Genomic DNA, 21011 nt, shown 5'->3' with positions numbered 1-21011 from the left:
TTTTGCTGTATCCCCGTGGTGATGCTCCAGCACTGTTTGTGTCAAAGTTTGTTATTTTGTGGAGGAAATGCCAGCAAGGTTTTCACACAGTATAAAGTTGCTCTGCTATCAGGGATAATTATAGCCTTCTAAAGGGGAAGCAAATGTTTTGTAGGCACAGCAAGGAGGCTGCCAGTTCTTGCTTGTTGTTTTAAATATGACTCAGGTTAGTAGCCATCCAAGCTTGCTTGGGTGGGACATGTATGAAGAAAAGGTGTTCCAGTACAATCTTAGGGTGCAGCTTCTTGCAGTGGAACTGTGCCTGCCCTTTGGAAAGTAATTGTTTCCTTTCAGGACTAAGTGGAGTTCCTGTTAGCATTTTTTTATCTTTCTAAGCTTATGCCAGCTCAAAGCCATGACTAGATCTGGATTTACCGCATGTTCTTATAAGTAATTCTGCCAGTTTAAGGAATGGAAGTGCTGAGGGGAAGGTGGAGCTGCCTCATCCAGGTGATTCCACAGGAGAAGGGAAGAGGTGTGAGCCAGTGCACCTCTGCTGGTGCCTGGGAAACCCACACATGCAGTACCCTGCATTTTCTGTTAGCTGAAATATTAGTTTGGTTTAGAAAGATGAGAATTCAATATATCTAAATCCCCAAACTGAGGAAAAGACAGTAGTAATTTGTTGGAAACTTGGAGATCCCTCTTAGAAATTCCATTTAGAAATACCTTCCTGCACTTTTGCATGACAATGTAAATGAAATTTTTATTCTTTTCCCACCATATGGCAAAATATTAATTTTTTTGGCAGCTCCCTACCTTTTTTGTCAGCAGAAAAGGTCTTGAGGCAAGGCATAATTATGTGTGTTGTTGCTACTGGGGAAGATGTTTGCAATAAAATGGCAAGTCATTGTCTATGTCCAGGGAGTCAAAAAGAAAACTGCTCCAAGTGGTAGACAAGACCATGAATTGCTTTTTGATCCAAAAGAGGAAAATGGTTTCTTATATGACAAGAAAATTGTCTCACCAGAGGGACAGTGTCAAGAGCTGAAACAACTATTTGTGTTTGAAGCCAGTTTGGTGAGAGCTGGATATTTTTATAACATGCCACCAAGACTGAGCTTGACACTAAATTAATGCAGTTTCCCTCATAAATTTTTAGTGTTCCCTAGACTTTAGAAGGATTTGTTTCAGTTCTGAAAATCTTGTGCAGCTGAGAGTTTCCCAGAAAAGTTGACTCTGGACATTCAGAACTTCTTAAATAGCTTTTAGAAAAGACAAATTCACTTTAGTTTGTTTTCCTTTATGTGTATGAAACAAGAGCCTTCTTAAAAAACACCCACAAATAGTTCAAGAAATACAATTTTTTTATAATTTCATGTGGAACCACATGCATAGGTCTCGTCAATCATGGTCTGGTTTGGTCATGGTCAAGAAAGGTGACTGCAAAGTGGAAGCAGTGCAGAGAACTAGAAAGGTGACCAAGAGAATGGAGATAAGGAAGATGACCAAAAGAATGGGGATAAGAAAGGTGACTAAGGGAACTTGACTTATTTAGTGAAATAAAATGAAGTCTCAGAGAGAATAACACTTCTCTCTGTAAATACATTGTTGCCAGGTGAGGAAAATCTAGTTCAGGTAAGAACATTGGTATTCTAAGAAAAAGTGGGTATAATATGCTATGAATAAATTAAAACTGGACTACAAAAGATGGTTTCTCATGTCTAAAACAACCAAGGTCTCAAACAGCCTTTCAGGACTACAGTACTTACTTTTAGGTTTGAGATGGGTCATCTGATGATGGTAATTTTAGGATGTTTATTAATACCATTCTGAATTATTAGTCTCACTTCTGTTTTTCCCCTTTTCCCATGCATCTTGCATAACCCTGACAAACACAAAACCATCTCCTAGGAGAGGGCAGACAGGCCCTGAAAAATATTTTCAGTGCTTGTCACTGTGCTCACAGTGTGTCATACGCTGTGGCCTGACATGTTATAAACACTTTTCACCAGGTTTTCTCTCTTACAAGCAGCAGTGCTTCCAGAATGGAAAGCCCTGGCCAATGAGCAGTCCAATAATCCTCTTTGTATAATGTGACTTACAGCATATGCTGCCCAGAATATTTCAACCTCTCCTCTAATCCTGCCACCAGCTTCTTCTCTCTTTTCACATTGCTGATGAGGGGCCTGAATGAAGACAATACCACAGGATTATGTTTCAAGATGGCAGGAGGCCACAGCTCTAAAGCATGCATGGCATAAAGGGGAAGGCAGCCCCCACAGTTGCCATTAATCTCAGCTCTCGATCTCTGTAGGGCAGCCAAAGGTATCTTCTTTCCGCGAGCATCCGTGCTGTCCCCGGCAGGAGCGGAGGGATTCACATTTCAGGGCTGGCTCCCCAGCCCACTGCCGGGCTCTGCTGCGTGTGCAGTGTTAATGTTTGTTTCCTCAACTTGGCATTTGAGAAGATGAGGCTCCAAGTTCTCAGGAATAGCTGCTGCTGCTGCCACAAATGCCTGCAAATGGTGTGGCCTATGGCATTGTGTCAGCTCCTGGTCCTGCCAGGCTCAGAGTGCCCGTGGTGGTCACCCCCTCAGACGGGGCAGTCACAAGCAGCCATAGAAAGCTTGTGGGTAACAAATGGAATTTCCCCACCAGGCAATATTTTCCTGTGTAATGCTTGTCTTACAGGGAGCTGCTGTATTTCTCTAGACAGAGCCATTTGCACCAGCATCACACAGATGTTGAAGAATGAATGTTTGGGAATGTTTTTCCTGCCTAAATGAAGGGATATTCAAGTCCTCTTTTCTGCATTTGTGCCTCCTGCTGATGTGAGTTGACTCCTACTTCATGGCAGAAAATCTTCTCAGAGAAAAAGTTTGAGCTCAGTTGACTCCTACGTGTGCTCTCTCTGTTTTGTCCTCTTAGCCCAGGAGACACTTCTGCCTCCCAAAGGAAAACGTTCTGTGGGAAAACTGCAGGGATCCTAATTCCACAATAACCAACATGCTGGATGTTTGCAGTCACTTGACAGCATTCAGAGAACAGCAGTCCATGTATCACTAACAGTAACACAAGTTGTGTGCTTGCTGGACTGTTCTGTATGTTCCTGTGGTTTGAGACATGGAACTAACAGAAGAATTTTCCAGCTTTTAATATTTTATAGTTCAGTGACATGGAGGAAAACATTAGTTCTCTAAACAATAATGTCCTGTATACCATTAACTTATCTGTAGCATATTTACTTGCAGCATTTCTTCCTCTTCAAGGTGACTTAACCATCAAGCCCCAGCACAATAAGAAAGACAAAACAGTAGCTTATTTGTGAAGAAGTTACAACATCAGGAGGGAAAAAAAATACAATCTGAACTCAGTAAGATTTTAAAATAATTTTTAAGTTTCAGAGGGCAGCATAGATAACATTTGAGAGGGAACTATCTGGAAAGAAGACTTTTTAAAGTTACTGTTTACTCTAAATTAATTTCTTTTTGTAGTTGTTTAGGGTAGTGACTCAGACCCAGTCAGAAGCAGCACTCATGTTTTAGACAACGGTCAAACTAGCCAGATAGGGGTGTGGGGGTGAGTTCACGTCCCCACCAGTTTCCAATGAAAAGTTCAAAACTAGTGAGGAAGCATAACAAAGACAAGGAGAGAAGTTAATGTAGCTATAATATATTTAGGTTATCAATTATATCAGTTATATCAGTTATATGAACTGTTCCTCTGCACAGCTGGTAATTTCTGAATCATCTGGAATTTTCTTCTGGTATGTGTTACACACAAATAAGTGAAGTATCCTCATCTGCCCTTCACCCCAGCCATCTGTCCTCTTTGCTCTCCCCTTTCATCAGGCAAGTTTCATGTTAAGAACTAACAAAGAAAAGCAAAGCAGCCGATTCACAAACTTATCCGAAATCTGATGCAGATTCCTGGCAAGCAGCATGGTGGGATGATCTGTAACAGAACAAAATTCATTGTACCACCTAAGAGGACTTGAGAGAGCTCCCACTTCCAAAGGCAAATCTGTCAGAAGAATGGCATTGTCTTGAAAGACAAGAACAAGACCTTATCCAGAACTGATGTGCTGCAGGTGGGACACAGCCTCCTCCAAATTGGAATGAAGTTTATGGGTGGCACTTATGTGCCCTGCCTTCAGTTGTCTGCTCCTCTACTGGCTCTCTGGATCCCTTACTTGCCAATGGAAGGGCAATTGGCACCTCCAGGGAGTGACCAGCCTACAAGGATAACTAGGGGAGGCCTGTTATCCCTGCCCATCCTCTACACTTACTGAGAAGGGATTGGAAACAACCAACTAAATGCAGATCTTGACAGGACCTGGCTGTGCTTGGCTTGACTCAGGCTCTGGCCACTGGGTCTTGGTTAAACTTCACTCCAGCTGGGTAAACAGGAAAATCAGGGTTGATTTAAATGGAACTATGATTTCTTTTGTTGGAGTTCCTGAGAATCTAATTTAGCAAAGTATTAAAGTGTGTGCATAAGGCTGTCCCTTTTGTTCAAAGCCACTCGAATGTGTTGCAGCAGCTCACTAAAATCCATCAAACAAAGCACGGCTGGAAATGCTTTCCTGACAAAGAGGAATCCCTAATTTGAGGCATTTAGGAATTAAATCATTGTAATAAGAAAAAGAACAACATAGAAGAAGGTAGCAGTGAAAGGAGGTGATATGGAATTGTCTGGATATGTTTATACAGGCTATATATTGTGTGTTGTTATTGTAGTTCTTCTACAATATAAGCTAGCAATTAGCAATTAAATTCCCATTATGGGATCATGTTGGTAATTGAGATAAACTGTAAGTGTGTAACTGTTTTAAACCTTTCTTTTAACTAACCCAAATACTGTAGTACTTACATAATTTGCAGATAATATCCCCATTAGTAGAGTTTATGACTCAATAAACATCTCCCACAAGTTCATAAAAGCCAAAACTGTAAACATCAGGACTATTAATGCAATAGAAATTCTGTGCCTCCCTCTTTTCTTGGTGGTCTAGATAGAGCAAAGGGAAATGCTATCTCAGAAAAAAACATTTATTCTGGCTATATAAATATAAATGAATTGTCTTAAAAACCCATCTGGAAATTTCCTCTCCTCCCCATGTCCCAGGTGGTCTGGCAACAGTGATGCATTCTGCCTTTGTCTGCAGGCAAGGGCAGGAGCTCCCATTGGAAATAGTTTAGATGGAAGGATTGCATGTAAAAGACTAGTGGTATCCTCACCCTGCCTCTCCCATGGGAGAAATGGGAACAAAATCTTCCCTAGATTTAGGTTTTGGTGTACTTTTCTATTATTTTAATATTTATCATTATTTTAATGGAAAAGCCTCATTGAAGTGCCTGGAGTCCACAATGTTTGAACCTCTGCTGCTGGCTTCTTTTGACAGCTAAATAAATTTTAGGGAAGTGTGTCTGCTCGCCTGGAGATTAATACAAGCAGAGCTTTTGTAGCCCAGGCCTCTTTGCATTTGGGGCTGAAGGAAGTGATTAATTAAGCCATTTAGAACAAAAAATACCCCTTTCCTTTGTCCAAAACAGCTTTATTTCACAGTGTGGTTGGGCACCATCCTGCTTAGCAAATCCTTGCAGAATAAGCCACCTCTGTCCTGTCACTTACTTTACTGCTAAAGGACATTTCCTCCTGTGTTTTTAAAACCCGATTGTTCAAACTCATCAAAGTTGCAGGAGGTTTTTGTCCTCCCTGGCCAGGTGGGTTCAAGTGGATGTGAAAAGCTGGAGATACACAACAGACCCACTGCCCTTGCCCTCTCCAATAGGTAACTCATCCTGGGACCAAACACACAGTTTCACCAGTTTTGCCATTGCATCAAGTGTTCTGTTCTTGCCTCTTTTGTGTGTTTGTTTCCAGAGGAAGTATCTCAAGTGACTGCTGAACTCGTGTCTATCACCTCGCTGCTGCTGCATTCCTGACCTTTACACCTACGAGGGTCTTTGGCCCTTAGAACACCAGGGAAAGCTCCTTTTCACACACAAGGCACAAACTCAGATATTTTGTTCTGTAGAACCCTGGTAAGTAGTGAGCAAAGGGTGTCTCTTTAGGCTTCGTGCCATTTGCATTTCAGTGGCATTCCTGAAGTTTTAATTTTCCATAACAATGGTATCAAACAGGGAGGGCACTCCATCGGGAATGTGCCTGCCCCGCTCCCTCTTCACCCCACACATAACACTCTCCAGTAAAGTTTCATGGCCTCGCAGCAGGTTCAGAGACTCCCCTTTTGACTGGCCCCTTTTGATTCCCTGTTGGCAGTCAAGTAATGAAGACAACCCAAGACCCGAAGCAAATCAAATATGCGAATTAGAAAGACTCAGCATCCTAATGAAGCAAAATTCCTTTCTGAAGGCAAACAATCATGAAGGACCTGAGCTGTCACTCCTGAGGTCCTAAAAGCTTCACCATTGATTTCTGTGGGAACACGGTTTTGCTTTACTTACCGGGAAAGGGTGATTGCTTTGCTGCTTTCCTACCCTTGCACACAGATCCCCAGTCTCAGAGTAGTCCACATGTTTCAGCTGCAGCAACCAGGTCCCTGGAGGGCGTCAGATCTGGCAGATCCTGCCTCCACATGCAGATATGCAGGTATGAGGTCTGTGATGGGTGTGCTTGTTCCCTTAACCAAACTAGCAGTAGTTTGGTACAGGCTTCAGAAGAGGTGAAGACCCAAACCATAACCAGGCCAAGAACTTCTCTAGTTCCAACATCAATGCGTGTGAGCTTGGAACACGGATCGTGTGATCAATACATGAATAGTGGGGGAGAGAGCTGGTCCTGTTCAGCCTTGAGAAGATGTGAGAGGGGACCTCCCCCATGTCTGTCTGTGTCTGCAGGGAGGGGTCAGAGAATGGACCAGGCTCTGGGTGAGCAATGGGACAAGGGGAATGGGGAGGAACTGATGCCCAGAAAGTTCCACCTGGACATGAGGAAGAACCTCTTTGCTGTGCACTGATTGAGCACTGGGGCAGATTGTCTTGAGAGGGTGTGGAGTCACTGGAGACACTCCAGAACTGTCTGGACACAATCTTGTGCTCTGGTATGACCCTGCTTGAGCAGGTAGGTTGGACCACGTGGTCCACTGTGGTCCCCTCCAACCTGACCCATTCTGTGCTCCTGTGATTTGGGGATTTGGGGATTCTGTGACTTACATATCAAGGAACAAAAGAAGTTGTGGGTTCAAGGAGTCTCATGCACTTTTTTCTTCTCATATAATGTGACTGCAAGCCAGCCACATCATTCTCTAACTGTGACAGCCTAAGTGAGCCTTCTTTGAGATGTCCCTGCTGGCAGCCTGGCTGCATGGTGGTTTCCCCTTCAGCTGGGGCACTTCTCAAGGTTGCTCTTTGAGGCAGAGAGACCTTTCACCAATGACAGATCTTCGGTAAGTGACTGATGATGCCCATAACCTTATGTTATTGGAACTTTGATTTTGTCTTGGTGACTTTCACTCTGCCTCAGTAGTTTTGAATCAAACAATTCAAATGTTTGTCCTGTAACTTGCCATCGAACTTTGTTAAGTGGCACTTTTATATCATATTTCAGTAAAACTGCTTTTGCTGGTGTCTTTGACAGTGGTTCTTTAGGTGATCTAAGTCACCTATTCATGACAGGAACACACTGATTCGTCTGTGGCTGCAGCATTAGTGGGTCTGGCTCCCAACACCTGGTGGGACAAAGACCTAAACAAGGTGAGAGTCTGGATGCAAACCTTGTGAAAACAGAAAAGACAGATGGTGACTTCAGTGCCAGTTCCAACCTGTGTGTAAGGAAGCTTTGCAAGTAACACTACCAAGACTGCACAGGGGTGGGAAAAAGAGTAATTCCTAGGTATGAGATAACTTTCCAGATATCATGGAACTATGTTGATGAAAGGACAACATCTGAGATTCTGAATCACAGAAAGATATCTGTACTATTGTCTGCCTAAGCCACTGCATCTCTACCATCCTGAATCAACAGAGGGAATTGATGGAGTAACAGAGAAATTTTCTTGTAAGAAGAAACTCTCATAAGAAGAGAATTAATGACTTTTCATTTTCCTGAAGTTCACCTTACTCTGTGTGGATGGGCTGCTACTTGAATTACAGAGAAGAGAACTGGACTTCTCAGACTTTGTCTCCATTGTCTGCAGTTATGAAATGTTCCAAAGCCTTCTGAAAGGTTTCTTCTCATTAGAAGGAGTGGGATTGGGCCTTTCTTTCAGGTTAGAGACTCATCCTTTGAAGTTTGCAGGTGGCTCTGGGTCTCATGGGTTGCCCAGGTCCCTGTGTGTGGCTCAGGAGGCAACAGGCGGCTGTATTCCCAAAGAAAGCCCAGCAATTGTAGGATTGCCTCCTCAGCAAGGAGAGGTTACAGATTTTTCATCATTCTTTTCCCTCCTGGGTTCATCTCAGTTGCACAAACCTGGGAGAAAAGCAACACTCTCTTTGTTGGGGGTAAGGGCAATTGCATAGTCTTCTTCCTGCTCCATCAGCTGAGTCTTTCAGATGCTCTGAGACTGTTCAGCCCTGCCTTGCAAAGCCCCTGGCTGAGCTTTTCCTACTGATGGCACGTGGAGAGGTACAGGAAACAGGAATGGCATGAGTACTAACACCCAACAAGCAGGAGGAAAAGCTGCACAACTAATGTATGGATGTTGATGAACACTTCTCTCCCCTCACAATCTTTTCATGAAATTGTGCCATTGGTGGTGTTTGAGGCAGCTCTGGCTCAGTGTGCCAAGGGCCTCTGTATTGCAGGAGGTAAACCAGAAATCCCAGTGCAAGGTACATTATTTTTTAATATTGCTAATTTAATCCATGTCAGTGATGCTGAGCATGCATCAGCTAAAGAAAGTAATGGATTTGACATCTCTGGGGAGCATTTTCAGAATGTTTAATGCCCCAAAGGTGGAAGCCAAGCTTATGGAAGAGGAGGCTTTCAGCACAGGTGAGCATAAATCATTCTTGGGGTGGTATGATATAATGTTGCATTTATCTCAGGAGCACATCTAATAGGTAATAATAGAATCATTGAATATGCCAAGTTGTAAGTTGATTTTAAATTGTAAATTTAAATTTGCAAATAGATATTCAAGTATTTGAAGGACTTAAAGAATTGCAAATAGATTTTTAAGTATGATGCCACAAGCAGCCTTTCATCTGTGTGCCTAAATATTCAAGCCAGAATGACATCCTTCAGGGAAATGGTCACTGTATTTCTAAAAGATAACACAGGATTCCTCAGAAAAAGTTTGCCTGGTGCAGTAGACTGGACTATATCAGTTAAAATGGTGGTGGTAAGGTAAGCAAAAGATATATTGTTTTATTAGGATAACAATGGGATTGTTGCCTCCTCCCTTCTCCTCTTTGCATCACTCACTGTCTCTGCTATGGGTCATAGAGAAGAGAGAAAATACGGACCTCCAAGTCTGACAGGAAAGAAAGTGTGGGTTGCACCAGGACTTGTTGTTCCCAAGAGTCAGTTTTAGGAAAGATGAGCAAGAAGGCCTGGAAAAGACTTGCTGCACAAAGTTGATTACAGCTGGGTGGGTAAGCCTTGCTTCACCCTCTGGGAACTCATGGCTGCTGCTTCAAGAAAGCCAGTGTGTGTCAGATGGCAGAAGGTGACTCATTAAACAGCGTGTGCTAGAATTGCACTAGTGGAGTAGTGAGAGGGGTCAGGAATGGAAGGGGAAAGGGATAATCAACAGAGAAAGAGATATCAACAGTTATTTTAACATACTGCAATTAAGTTGGGGTGGGTTTTTTTGTATTTTCAGGGCCAGGTCCTGAGGTTGCAGTGCTCCCTGAACCTCTGTTCATGGCTGTTGCTGTTCCTTGCCCAGAGGAATCTTCCACATAAGGTGAAAGCCAACATTATGAGCTGGGCCCTGACTGGTGTTACCAAGGAAGGTTGTCTCTGCCAGGCTGCACTTGCCATTCAAGTGGTAAAGATTTCAGCCTGTATTTTTTTTCCATTGCAAGTGTGATGCTGTAATGTTGGCCTGGTGGGAACACTGCTGCACACAGTTGCTAGGGAAACATCTTCAAGTTCATTTTTCTTTGAGTTTTGTCATTCAACTCACAGCATTGCCGTAATTATTCTTTTAAAAATGGGACGTCTGAGCCATGAAGAGGTGCCAGTCACTGATGTAAGAGCTGGCATTGACCAAGTGCTCTGGCTTGAATCTCACCAAGGGTCTTAGGGTCAGCAGAGAGGTTTCTGCAGGTGCTGGAGTGGGGTGGGAAGCAAAACAGCATCAACATGGATTTGAATAATGTATTGAGAAACCCCTTCAATTATGCCTGCAGCAATGACTCAAGTTCAAGCTTATATGTGTGAGATGTTTTGCTAGACTTGGTATTTACATTTCAGTAGCCTTTTCTTCTGACAGTGATGTCCCTTGTCTTGTTAATGAGTCTGCTAGCAGTGTATTGGTAGGCTCTCCAATGAAAGAAAATGGGACAGGACTTATTGACACAATACTCAAAACTGATTAGAAAATTCTTTTCTAAAGGAGAAGCAAAAGGACAAGCCTTTTTCTATTATTCAACCTTGAATGCCGTTAAAATCATTGCTCATCAGCCGGTCACAGAGGCAGTGATTGAAGTAATTAGCACCAAACTTTGTGGAAGGCCTCTCAAAATAGGTACATCTCCCAAATATCTGTATGCCTAAACTCTACTTCAAAGAGATCATCAGGCACAAAATCACTCTCCCCTCTGTAGGGACTGAGCTGTGGACTGATTTTCTAATGGACAATTCTAGGACAATTGTGAGCAGAGGGAAAGCAGAGAATTTGGAAAAACAGCTGCAGTTTAGTCACCATCTTTGTGTAATGCCTGTTTGTCAGAAAAGTTGTGTGTGGAGCCTCTCTTTGCACAGACACAGCAGGGGTTGGCTTGTGATCCAGAGATGCAACTCTGGAAGAAAAGTCTAAAGTCGGGAAGGGTCCTGAGCAGTGAGATGAAGTGGAACATCCAAGATCAGCACAGCAGGCCAAGGCAAAATCCTGACCATCTGAAGCCCTAAACAGCTCCTTCTCCAGAGAGCTTCATCTTTCCCTTTCTCGTTTTGAGTCTACAGCTCAGGTAATGTCTTCAGAGACTGGATACTCTGACCCAGGACTTGCCAGCTGAACCAGCTGGAGTTTTCTGTGAGTTTTGTCTTCCCTGAGGGCCCAGTGTCCTGTGCTGGGTGACAATTTGCATCACACAGAGAGAGGGACAAGAGGGAGGCCCCACATCTCCCAGGGCTGTGCAGGAGGGTGACCCACTCTGGGCCACCAGCCACTCCTGGCAGGCTTGACCACTCCTGCTCTTGGCGTTGGTATCCTACACAGCCACAGGCTGCCAAGCACAGGGAGGCTTTTCTGGAGTGAGATGGGATCCTGGGCTTCAGGAGAGAAGAAGAATGATCCCATACCAGCTCTCTCATCCCCCTCCCCGGCTTTGACAGAAAGTTGGATCAGTGTTGTTTTTGTTTCTGCTTCTTTCTCTCTTGCCAAAGAAATCATTGTGACTAACTCCTCATCATACATGTTCAACAGTGTTTCTGGGATCAGGTCCTTCTCATGAAAACAAAAATAATCCCTCTTGCCTCCCCTCCCAGCTATCCCGTAACATACGTAAGTGTTCAAGGAAACCAGGAATGTATTTTAATTCAGATCATTATTAAGGAGTTCAGGAGCTATGAGTTTTCCTCTCTTCATTCAAAATGAATTATGGCTTGGAGAAAAATATATCCATCTTACAAACTTTTAATCCAAAGGGACACCTCTTAATTGAATTAACCAGTGAAAAGGAAATACTTGTAATAAGGGTGCAAGATAAATATTTGTACCATGCACATTCTAATTTATCACAGCCTTAAAAGAGTCCACAAGGTTTGTTTTTCTTCACTGAAATGTGATGCATTCAGATATTATTCTCATTTATAAATTAATGTATGTCACATGGGATGCCCCTCCTGTGGGTTACGGGTATTGGCCTGCGAGTGATATACTGCAGCTGAGAGAGCTGCAAAGTGAAGATGAGTAGCCCTGAAACCCAAGCACTAAATTTATCTTTACCCAGAGACAAACAGCCCTGAGCTGACTCAAGGGTGGGGGCAAAGCTACACATCCCTTATGTATTATTGCACAGTGTGGAGGGGCTGCTAATTTTGAGGGAAAGAGGTGAAAGCACTCACACTTCCTCCATTAATCTGCATTTATTTACCTGGGTGGTACCATGGTGATCCCCACTGAAGGTCTTGGTAGGCAATATATTTAGGCAGGAACCTATTTTTAAGCCAGCTGATGGGTTGCATTAATTTCACAGACAGTGCTTTCATATCTGTAATTGGATTCATGATTAAATACTTGATGTCTTTACTGCTGTAGGGAACATCTTCCTCTTTAGGTTTTATTTAGCATTTTAAAACAACGCACAAAACAAACCAACCCATAATTCCTGTACATATGTGGAGGTTTGCACATTTGTCTTCTCCAATGTCTGCATGAATAGTCTTGGTATTATGCATGCACACACATGTGCTGGGGTGTACAGGACAGGCAGATAAGTCAAATGTAGACTTGCATAATTTTACTCTATGTTATACATTAGACTACATTAAGTATGCAAATTTCTACTTTGTAAAACTTGAGGATAATTTTGCTGAAGGAAAATAAAGCATCAATGAATATGCACAATTATTCCAGGAAATGTGTGCACAGAGAAATCTCTGATTCAGAAGAGAGTGGAACGAAGTAGAATAGAATACAATAGAAAATAGAATAGAGAAATAATAGAATAGAATAGAATAGAATAGAATAGAATAGAATAGAATAGAACTATATTAGTTGGAAGGGACCCACAAAGATCACCTAGTCCGGCTGCCTGACCACTTCAGTGCTGACCAAAGGTTGCACCATGTTCTTGAGAGCATTGTCCAAATGTCCCTTGGACACTGACAGTTTGGGGCCTCACCCATGGTGCCAATATAACTGAAATTACAGATGCAAAATAACAACAGCACACTTCCCAGTGTAGGAGGGCTCTAATAATGAAATAAAATCATAGCATTAATTGCAGATGTCGAACTATGTGACAACTTCTGGATGTTCAGTTGATGTCTTATTTTGTGTTTGACCCACAGGAGACCATAAGAGGGAAACTTGTGAATGCAAAATTGGAGTTTGCAGTGGAAAAAATAAATGAATCCTTTATTCGAGGACCAAGGACAACTTTCTGAGTAGTGTAATTGTGGATATACTTTGGCCCAGTCTGTGGAAGAAATTATGCTTTTTAACAGGGAAACTAGTACAGATAACTGAACTTGTCTACAGGAATATTTCGTGTCTTTTAAATTATTAATAAAGTCTCACATTTGAACCTTTTATTCCATATATATTAACTATAGCTAGAAATAATTCAAGAATGAACCTGAGAACTGCAAACTAATGTGCTGACCTTCCATACCAGTCAGAGTATTGAAAATTCTATCACAGATTGGAATTGATAGGCAGGGTTGGATCCTGAATGCATGGAAGAGATGAAGAGAAGAAATATATGCTGCTTCTGTAGGTGAGAGTCAGGGTTTGCTAATTCATTGGCAGAGGCCAGTAAGGATGTGCCTAAGCAAGGCATCACTGGTAAAGCAAATCCAGCTTTCCAAAAATGAGGTTTTGCCCCAGATACATTGGATTGCCCAGCTGTGCAAGTCCTCTCATGGATTTGCTGCAGTCTAGAAAACAGTGTAGATCCATGGGATATACTCCAATATGTTAATCAAAGGCCTGGAAAAGGGGATAAACAGTGAGGTAATCACATTTGTGGAATGATGTAGAACCTTTCGGGACAGCCAATAGCAAACAATTGCAGAAGGATCTTATTTATTCCCAGCTGAGGGACTGAGAGATAAAATGTCAGTAGGAAGCCAGTGCTGGTAAGAGTAAAGTAATGAAACAGAGGGAAAGTGACCAAGTGACCACTGCTTAGCCAACAGCTCGCCATCAGCAAGCTTCTGTGTTATAGAAAGGAGTTTGGAAAATTGGTGGAAAACTCTGTCAAAGTGTGGTTCTGATACTCTGCAACACAGAGGGAAAATGGGCAAATTAAATACTGGGTATGAACAGGCTAGAATGTTGTCTTGTGAATCCCATGCCCAAGCCATGCCATGCTTCAGCCACCCTGAAATGGATATGGAAGAGCCAGGGGTGGAGAGAGAACTATAGCAAGAATGAGGTGGGCTGTGATTAAACTTGAATGAGGGAAGGGATGAAGTAGATTGTGAATAAAGGCCTATTCAGGGAAAAAAGGTGTTTGTTGTAATGTAAGAATGAAATGTCTTCCGAGGACAAGATCAGTTCTAAAAAGAGGGCAAGGAAATACTGATTTCACATTCAGTGCAGCTGCCTCGTGCTGGTCCCTTTGCCACAAGAAGCTACAAAGGCCAATAGGGTGGAAGGGCTCCAAAGGGGATTAGACAAATCTGGAGAGGACCAGGCTCTTGGTGACTCTCAAACACAGCAGTTGGAGTGGTAGGAGCACAGAGGGGACACCAGGAAAGGCCCCTGTGCACTGGTCCTGTTTCCTCTGCGCTTCGGTCTGAGCAGCTGCTGCCAGCAGGATGTGAGGGTGGACCAACCTTTGATCTGACCTTGCAGAGAAGTTCTTATATTCCTCTGTCTCACCAAGAAATGCAGATGTGCTGTGCTGACATCTAAATAAAATAAAAGAGTCTAACTCTAAATAAACAGAATGTTCTCCTTGAACTTAAAAAAAAACCCCAACAACAAACCAACAAAAAGCAACCCAACAAAAAAACCAAAATAAAACCAAGATAATGTTTATACTGTGAAATGTGTGGTTTTTTCTTCCTGGATAATTCAAAACCAGCTGTAGGGGTTTTATTCAGACTCCCCCTCTCCAAAGTTCACTTTTAGGTTGAGACAAATGTTTTCAGTGCCAAAGAAGACATTTGAAGAAGACTCCAAATGAGGGAAAGCAGAGTTAAGATGCGAACTGAGTTCTGCTGCAACCTTAACCAGTAATCTCATGATTTACAGTCACTTTGCTAACATTTGCTTATCTTCAAGGGGAGAATGGTTCTGGTTTAGGGGGATCTGTGTTTTACCAGGAGGATAAACAATGGCCTTACTGACTAGCCAGCATTTCCCAGTGTTGTATCAAGAAGATTTCAGGAAAATTCTCCTTGGAATAATGCTCTTGATACTCAATCTGAGAGAATTGAAAGAGAGTATTAGACCTGATAGCGCTTAAGCAGTTCTGGGACATTCCCTGTGCATGTCACAGGAACCTAAGGAAATCTGGAATTAATCTTGGTGGCAGGCCCAGCGGGGGATTTTGCCTTCAGTAAAGACAGGATTGCCCAACACTTCCCATTATAAGCTCTTGCTTATGCTTTCTCATAACATTGGCAAGCTTTATCTCTTCAGGCTAGCATTATGCACAATGGATATCTTTCCTTGGCTTACAAGTTTGGGAAAATGTCAGTACAAATGGAAACTTCTGAGAAGAAGGAGGGAAAGGAAGCAGAAATGGGGGTTTACAACCCACCTGCCAGCTCATTCTTGTATAAGCTGAGAATTCCCTATGGAAGTGGGGCAGAGACTTGAAACTTGGCAAAGAAGCTGGTGTCAAGAAAGTGTGTTTTCTTGCTGTCACCACAAAACATTGCTGTCAGTTAGTTACATGATGCTCTCAAGCCCCATTTTTCATGCTCAGAAATAAGCAGAGGACTGCTAGTGCATCAGCAGTACTGGGAGTGCTCCTATCATGTTTTACCATTCCTGTTTGGTAGGCACTTTCCTGGAGAAGAGAAATTACCCTAAACAATGTTTTGGGGGATAGGAAGAATCATGCAAGGCTTTTGATCTTCCCCTTGCAGGTAACTGGCAGCTGATTTTATAAGAGCACCAGTGGTGTGACTTCAGGCTCTGTTGCATGAGGGAGTGCTGGAACAGAATGTGCAATCTTGGCAAGGATGGACTTCAAGGACAAGGTCCCAGAACTCTAAGGAGGAGTCCCAGCACTCTTCCATCACCCAGCTGGGGTCAGCCTGGTTCTCCAGTGGTAACGTCAGAGGCAGGATTGTGTGTTAGCAGCCATGGTTCTCCCCTCTGAAGGGGAGATGAGAAATGACCAAGGGTGATGAGCACTGAAAAGCTGTTGACATGCATTCAGGACTCTGGGAGAGTATGTAGGAAATTTGCGTTTCCTGTTCTGCCAGAGGCACATTTGATAAAACTACTGCAATATATATTTGTGCAGAAGGTTTGAATGAAGGGTCATTATGTGTTAAATTAACTGTATTGCAAGAGCATTAAAGAAAACAAGAACAGGAGAAACTCCTCAATCCATGAGAGGAGAGGATTTGTGTGATGCCTCAGAAAAACAGATCTCTGTGTTAGCAGGAGGCCTATCATTCTTGCGGGGTCATTGGAAGACACCCAGGGCCTTTTGCACTCTGCATGTGCAGCGTAAAATAGCTTCTCATTTGCTTGATCTTTTTCATTGTATTATACAACCTTGAAGAAAGAAAAGCAAGCATCAAATTTGTGATTTATGGCTTGATATTTACTTGCTGTATCCGGGTGCGAGACCTATTCCAAGAAACAAAAAAAGCCCATGAGCCCAGAATGAAAAATCCACGCTTAAGGACTAAATGTATTTTTCTTGGAGCTCAGTCACAACCAGCTCTGCTTGGAAAGCTGACTGCCTGCTCACCCTGCGAGGCTTTCCAAGTCAGTCTTGCTTCCACGTTGAACTCTCTCTCTCAAGGCTCTTTGCACTTGGCTCAGCAGACCTTAACCCCCCTCCCCACTGCTCCTGGTGGAGGAGATCCCTGCACCCCACGGCTGGGCCGAGAAACCCCCATTTTTAATAAATTAACACAGCGCGATGGGACACGGGAGCATCTGGTGCTCCCAGTGCTGATTTATTTCTGCAGCAGCACACAAAACATCGAGTGATAAATTATTGAAAGTCAATGGGCCCTTGGAGAACAGGGCCATGATGAATAGTGAGCAGTTGGCATCCCACATAACCGTGTGTCCCACAGGGCTACCTAGGGACAGAGTAAGGGGAAAGAAAAGGCTGAAGCCTTTGAAGGATACAGCTGTTGGGAAAGGCTTCCTTTCAATGAGAGATTACTTTGATTTTTAACGCCTTTTTCAGCAGTGGGAAATGGGATTAGTAATCATCTGGGAATAAATAGTAACCACTAAACTCACTGTTACCTGCAGCTTGGTCTGATATAGGATGACTATGTAGCTGAGTATTGATTTACCTCAAGGAGTTTTTCATTAAGGGCACCCTCTCCCTTAAAAGATGTTGCAGTTACCAGAGCTGTCTTTTGCAACTTCCAAGGCAGGGAAATTCACAGTCTGTGTCTTACCAGCAAAGAGGCCACAATGTGCTTGTTTGGTATGGAAATTAGAATTATTTTGGAGTCAGTGTTTAAAGACTCAAGACAAAAGCCAGATAGTGTAAACACTTCCTGATTGCCCGGGTTGTGTGGGACTTTCAGAAGGAGCAGTGTGGAAACCACCGAGAAATACCTCTCCTTAATGATCCCAGAGCTTGTGGCCACGGGGAAAAATTCTCTGGGATCACTTCAGGGGACTTCTGGGTGGCACTGGGGAAAGCAATCACTCCCTGTGCCTCCACCCCGTATCTTGGGAGCTGGGTGCAGAAATGACACCATTAGTCATGAAAGATCAGTTGAGAGAAGATTTGTTATACATCAGGTTGTTACAGCAGCGTTTTCCAAGCCTGTACCAATCAGGAGCTTCATCACATCCTCTGAAGCAAAATACACCCATATCTTGCAGGCAGGGGTGTGAGAGTTAAAATAAGCGGTGTGCCCAGAGGTGAGAAAATTGAGCCAGAATGAGAGCAAGAAAGGGTAGTGCTCTGGGCACCAACCACTCCAGGTTTTCCTGTTGGAATTTCCTTCAGGAAGGCATGCAGAAACCTACTCATGGACACCTAGAGCATCCTTGTTGCAAGCAGTTTGGAAATCTTTTGCTGCAGCTTCAGCCTGTCAGCTTTTTGAGTTAACTGTATTAGAGCTGGCAGACAGATTATATCCTACAGTCTTATTTGGCAGCACTCACATTTGAAAAGATTGTATCTGGCTATTAGTGATGATTCACTTTGGCTTTTCATTTTAGTTGCCACAGAAGCCATCAAATGCTACATCTTCCTGGTTTCTCCTGCTTCAGGCAGCTCTGCTTTTGCATTCTTGAATCTGGGGGAGTTGTTCACATGTCTATCCACAGAAAAAAATGAGTACAAGATTTTGGTGTTTGTTTTCTCTTGTTTGCATCTGCATTTGGTCACATGTGACAGCCTGTTGGCTGATCAAAGTTAGCTTTAACTGCACTAACATGAGTCACTGGGTATGGTGAGGAGTCTGGAGTAGACAAACTTGCACTACTTCTCTGGAGGGCTTTACAGCTCAGGCTGGGCTCTGGGCTGGCAGAGGTCAGTTCAGGCTGTCTTAGGTGTCTCAGACTTTATCCACTTCAATTTACACTATTATATTGCACCTATCACAAGAGAATGGCTGCTGAGCTGCCCCTATACTTATAACAGAGTCATGTCAGGGTATTTTGGTGCCCATTTGAAACCTTCCTGATTGCCTCTTACTCTCTCTAACTTTCACCATTTCCAACCTCTCCTCCTTCTGCAGTGGCATTGGCACAGGTTGCCCATTCTGCCTCACCTTTTTCCCTTTCCATCCTTGCTGCCAGCCTGTGTTAAAGCTACAGCAGAGACCAGGAGCTGAAGGGGCATTACAGCCTGAATTACTTATGGCAATCTTTCTCTTTGCCAGGCCTCTGAATGCACCCAAACAGCACTGACTCTGCCTCCTGGGCTGGCAGACACCATTGGGGTGACCACCCGCAAGTACCTACTCTGCTCATTCAGGACTTCATTTTTTCCAGAGCTAAACCAGTGGTTTTCATTAGTGCACTGTGTGAAAGAAAAACACAGCACAGAGATGTCATTTAAAGTACCTTAATTAGTATAAATTCACCACTAGTGCTATCAACAGTGTCCTTAGAGCATGAAAACAAAACATTTGCTCTTTTTAATGGAGATTTTTTTTCTCCTTCTACTTCTCAAGTGATGAACAGGGGCTTATTATCATCATTCCCACTCCTGTATTCCATATGTGACTCCAAATCAAACCCTGAGTTATTTCACCTCTTACCTGGCAGGGTCAGTTTAACATATAAAAACCAGTCTGACTTACATCTGCTTTGCAGATCATCATTGGCATACTTTAAAAATTGTTATAAGTCCATAATGATGCCTTTGTCCCCTCCCCCAAAGCTCTAGTAATGTCAAGATTTATTGAATCTGAAGGTCCAGTTGTGACCTTGGCTCCCACTCACTAAATCTGAACCTCTGGGGTCTATAAATCTTTGTGCACTGTTCAATTTATAGAAGTGAACATCTGCTTATCATACAATATTCAAGTTGCAGGTGTATTCTACTAGTAAAATAAACACAGGAGTTCACAACTGCTTGGACTATTGGACATTAGACAGATGTTGAAGGTGTGAGGATGGTTTTGCCTGTTAGGAGAGTCCTCATCAATGGCAAAGCTGCTGGGCAGTGAGGTGGCTCTGCATCCCCAAGAAGGGCAGTTATTACAGCTTTTATCCCAAAACCTCAGTCTAATCATCTTGCTCTGTGGAGAGCAATGTCTGAGATGCACACAAATCATGTAAGGGAAAAACTCTTGTCTTCCTGCCTCTCCTGCATCTGGTGGGAAGAGGATCAGCCCACGTAAGGATGGTTAGCTTTCTGCACAGCCTGGGGAATGAAAGGCAGGGTGGTGACTCTGTTTCTTCATTCACATGGTGAAAAATACGGTGCACAAGAGAACTCTTTCTCAGAGAGTACACAGAGAGGGAGAGACCCACGAACACCTGATTATGATGAGAAAGGCTGAAGAGTCCTGCTCCACAGTGTAAGGAAAGTGTCACCGATCACAAATCATTGGAAAGAGGGAACAAAAGAAGCAGAATGTATCCACTGTGAGTGGAAAGGAGGAAATCAGAGGCAACCAAGCAAATGTAATTAGAGAGTCAATGATGGTTGAGCTGGGAAAGAGAAGGGCAGCAGAAAACCAAGATGCATTTGTACATCTCTAGGAGATGGCAGGCCAATTTTTGACAAGAACTGAGGAAGCCAGAAGAGACAGCAGTTTCACTAAAAAAAACAGGGAGGAGATGGGACAGTGGGATCACTCCACCCAGCTCCTCTGCTCTTCCCATGACTCGTACAATGACACTGTACACAAAAGTGCTACTCCAAGCAGTGCCTGGAAAGTAACAGCTCAGAGCTGTTGTGGGAATACACAGGGACTGGGGAAGCATTTCTGATTACCTTCCATCCCATCAGCTGGCAGAGACAGAGCTTTTCTCCTGGTTTTGCCCAGGAGATTCTTTGTAAAGGGCTTTGGCTTGCTGCCAGGTAAGGTGTCAATTGCAAGCAGGTAGTAAAAGTGCCTTTGAACACAAGGCATTTCAAAAACCATGTTTGCTTTCTAAAAAGTCCTCATGCTCCCTTTTTGGGATAAAGAGTCTCTATAAGAAGCCCAGATCCCACTCTGGGCCATGGGGCTTTCTCCTCCCAGCAAGGAGCTGGCTGGGGAGGGAACTGGCTGGAATGGATGTAGATGGATTGCATGGACTGGTGCTGGACTGAGAAACTGGTGGGGATCTTACAAGCCATGTGGCTGTGTCAGCAGTGGGCTGGCATCCACTGTTTTGCAGGAGGAGAAAGGAGGACCAACACTGAGGCAGACCCTGTTTTGTCCAGGCACGTATCTGGCCACTGTGCTTCTCCCTGCTCACTGCTCCCTCAAAGCTCCAGGATGGCCCTGGGGCAGCCTGTGACAATGCTGGGGCTACTCTGCACAGCCTTGCACTGAAAATTAGTGAGTTCACTAATTGTAGGGCTTGGACATGACACAAAGAGTTGCAATACCACAGGG

The sequence above is a fragment of the Pithys albifrons genome, chromosome 1 (assembly GCF_047495875.1).
Source record: "Pithys albifrons albifrons isolate INPA30051 chromosome 1, PitAlb_v1, whole genome shotgun sequence".
Classification (NCBI taxonomy): Eukaryota; Metazoa; Chordata; class Aves; order Passeriformes; family Thamnophilidae; genus Pithys; species Pithys albifrons.
This window is presented reverse-complemented; position numbering follows the sequence as displayed.